This window comes from Oncorhynchus clarkii, chromosome 31 (genome assembly GCF_045791955.1).
Source record: "Oncorhynchus clarkii lewisi isolate Uvic-CL-2024 chromosome 31, UVic_Ocla_1.0, whole genome shotgun sequence".
Taxonomy (NCBI): Eukaryota; Metazoa; Chordata; class Actinopteri; order Salmoniformes; family Salmonidae; genus Oncorhynchus; species Oncorhynchus clarkii.
In genome coordinates, this window is record NC_092177.1 from 2,426,982 (window position 1) to 2,431,053 (window position 4,072).

Sequence of the window (4,072 nt, forward strand, 5' to 3'; positions counted from 1 at the left end):
TTGTCTTTATTCAGTAATATTCTGCTGTTGTCTTTAGACAGCAATATTCTGCTGTTGTCTTTAGACATTAAAATTCTCTGTTGTCTTTTTTTCAGGAATATTCTGCTGTTGTCTTTAGACAGTAATATTCTGCTGTTGTCTTCAGACAGTAATATTCTGCTAATGTCTTCAGACAGTAATATTCTGCTGTTGTCTTCAGACAGTAATATTCTGCTGTTGTCTTTAGACAGTAATATTCTGCTGTTGTCTTTAGTTACCAATATTCTGCTGTTGTCTTCAGACAGTAATATTCTGCTGTTGTCTTCAGACAGTAATATTCTTCTGTTGTCTTTAAACAGTAATATTCTGCTGTTGTCTTTAGTTACCAATATTCTGCTGTTGTCTTCAGACAGTAATATTCTTCTGTTGTCTTTAAACAGTAATATTCTGCTACTGTCTTTAGACAGTAATATTCTGCTGTTGTCTTCAGACAGTAATATTCTGCTGTTGTCTTCAGACAGTAATATTCTGCTGTTGTCTTCAGACAGTAATATTCTTCTGTTGTCTTTAAACAGTAATATTCTGCTGTTGTCTTTAAACAGTAATATTCTGCTGTTGTCTTTAGACAGTAATATTCTGCTGTTGTCTTCAGACAGTAATATTCTGCTGTTGTCTTCAGACAGTAATATTCTGCTAATGTCTTTAGACAGTAATATTCTGCTGTCGTCTTCAGACAGTAATATTCTGCTGTTGTCTTTAGACATTAATTCTCTGTTGTCTTTTTTTCAGGAATATTCTGCTGTTGTCTTTAGACAGTAATATTCTGCTGTTGTCTTCAGACAGTAATATTCTGCTAATGTCTTCAGACAGTAATATTCTGCTGTTGTCTTCAGACAGTAATATTCTGCTGTTGTCTTTAGACATTAATTCTCTGTTGTCTTTTTTTCAGGAATATTCTGCTGTTGTCTTTAGACAGTAATATTCTGCTGTTGTCTTCAGACAGTAATATTCTGCTGTTGTCTTTAGAAAGCAATATTCTGCTGTTGTCTTTAGACATTAATTCTCTGTTGTCTTTTATTCAGGAATATTCTGCTGTTGTCTTTAGACAGTAATATTCTGCTGTTGTCTTTAGACAGTAATATTCTGCTGTTGTCTTTATTCAGTAATATTCTGCTGTTGTCTTCAGACAGTAATATTCTGCTACTGTCTTTAGACAGTAATATTCTGCTGTTGTCTTCAGACAGTAATCTTCTGCTGTTGTCTTTAGACAGTAATATTCTGCTGTTGTCTTTAGTTACTAATATTCTGCTGTTGTCTTCAGAAAATAATATTTTGCTGTTGTCTTCAGACAGTAATATTTTGCTGTTGTCTTTATTCAGCAATATTTTTCTGTTGTCTTCATTCAGTAATATTCTGCTGTTGTCTTTAGACATTAATATTCTGCTGTTGTCTTTACACATTAATATTCTGCTGTTGTCTTTAGACCGTAATATTCTGCTGTTGTCTTTATTCAGGAATATTCTGCTGTTGTCTTTACACATTAATATTCTGCTGTTGTCTTTAGACAGTAATATTCTGCTGTTAACTTCAGACAGTAATATTCTGCTGTTGTCTTCAGACAGTAATATTCTGCTGTTGTCTTCAGACAATAATATTTTGCTGTTGTCTTCAGACAGTAATATTCTGCTGTTGTCTTCAGACAGTAATATTTTGCTGTTGTCTTTATTCAGCAATATTTTGCTGTTGTCTTCAGACAGTAATATTCTGCTGTTGTCTTTAGACAGTAATATTCTGCTGTTGTCTTTATTCAGTAATATTCTGCTGTTGTCTTTATTCAGTAATATTCTGCTGTTGTCTATATACAGTAATATTCTGCTGTTGTCTTCAGACAGTAATATTCTGCTGTTGTCTTTAGACAGTAATATTCTGCTGTTGTCTTCAGACAGTATTATTCTGCTGTTGTCTTTAGACAGTAATATTCTGCTGTTGTCTTTAGACAGTAATATTCTGCTGTTGTCTTTATTCAGCAATATTTTTCTGTTGTCTTCAGACAGTACTATTCTGCTGTTGTCTTCAGACAGTAATATTTTGCTGTTGTCTTTATTCAGCAATATTCTTCTGTTGTCTTTATTCAGTAATATTTTGCTGTTGTCTTTAGACAGTAATATTCTGCTGTTGTCTTTAGACCGTAATATTCTGCTGTTGTCTTTATTCAGGAATATTCTGCTGTTGTCTTTAGACAGCAATATTCTGCTGTTGTCTTTAGACAGTAATATTCTGCTGTTGTCTTTAGACAGCAATATTCTGCTGTTGTCTTTTATTCAGGAATATTCTGCTGTTGTCTTTAGACAGTAATATTCTGCTGTTGTCTTCAGAGAGTAATATTCTGCTGTTGTCTTCATTCAGTAATATTCTGCTGTTGTCTTTATTCAGTAATATTCTGCTGTTGTCTTCATTCAGTAATAGTCTGCTGTTGTCTTTATTCAGTAATATTCTGCTGTTGTCTTCAGACAGTAATATTCTGCTGTTGTCTTTAGACAGTAATATTCTGCTGTTGTCTTTAGACAGTAATATTTTGCTGTTGTCTATATACAGTAATATTCTGCTGTTGTCTTTAGTGACCAATATTCTGCTGTTCTCTTTATACATCAATATTCTGCTGTTTTCTTTAGAGTCTGACACTCCTCTGCCTCTAACACAACACACTTTCACCTTCGGTCGCATCTGTCTGAGAAAGTGCTGTTGGTTTGTGTCTCCAGCCACAGGAAGTTAGTTAGCAGACAGACATTCAGACCAGATCACATATCTCTTATCTTAACAGCCATCTTTGATGTTTATATAGTTCTGCTGTTTGTGGCTCCTTCTGCATTTCTGTTCGTCTTCATGTATGTCTGTCTGTTTCTCAATGTAACATGAATCCTGCCCTAGGCTGTTACTTCCTTTATGGAAGTCAATACCATGGAACTCCTTTCATTCCACTGTTTAAACATGAAACTTGTTTTGTTACTAAATGTAATGAAGATGATACCTGTCAGTCCTGTTGGTTCACTCTACTGTGAACAGTACCTCTGATGGTGTTTAGTTTATGAATTAGAGTGTTTCATTTAGTTTCTGAGTTTCTCCCCTGCAGGTCATCTCTCTTTAGACTTCCTGCATTTGAGTGCAACTGAACAAAGATATTGTGCTTAAAAGTGTATATGATGTGACTATGTGTCTTGTATTAACTTGATTCAGATTCATGTCCTCAATGTGGAAATCCATTTTCCAGCAATCACAATACTTAGACAAAATCAAATATTAAAAACAACATCACAATAGCAAAGGCTATTTACAAGCAAGAAAGCTGAATAAGTGCAATTTCATACAACGTTGGAGGGAGTGTATGATGGAGTGTATTGAGATTACAATATACATCTCTATCCTTACAGGGAGATGGGTAGACCAGAGAGCTACAGGAATGACAACGAAGATTTTCAGGGGAATCATGATGACTTCCAGTACACAACGCTCTGTAGTGACCAGATGGTCTGAACATGGATAGGCTGGGCTGGGATTCAATTCATAGCATAGTGCACTGGACAATGATAATACGCATTTTAAAAGGCATTTTCCCTGACTTTCATGGATACGGCTTTCACGATAAACATTGTGGATGTCGGCTCAAATCGAAATAGCCTTTGTCAAGCACGCTGTAACAAATTTAGCTAATGCAAATGGTACTGAATCACAGCCTAGAAGAGGTCATATTCAGGGATGGTAAATAAATGACGATACTGAATCCCAGCCTAGGAGAGGTCATATTAAGGGATGGCGTTTAATTAGACTTTCCTTCCTTACTCGCTCATCATTATGTAAATTACATTTACAAGGATGGAATCCCAAAATAAATGTGTAAAGTAGTCAATAAATGTAGCTAGTTTAATATGTTCAGATAAAGGATAAGTAGTGGATGGTTTAATATGTTCAGATAAAGGATAAGTAGTGGATGGTTTAATATGTTCAGATAAAGGATAAGTAGTGGATGGTTTAATATGTTCAGATAAAGGATAAGTAGTGGATGGTTTAATATGTTCAGATAAAGGATAAGTAGTGG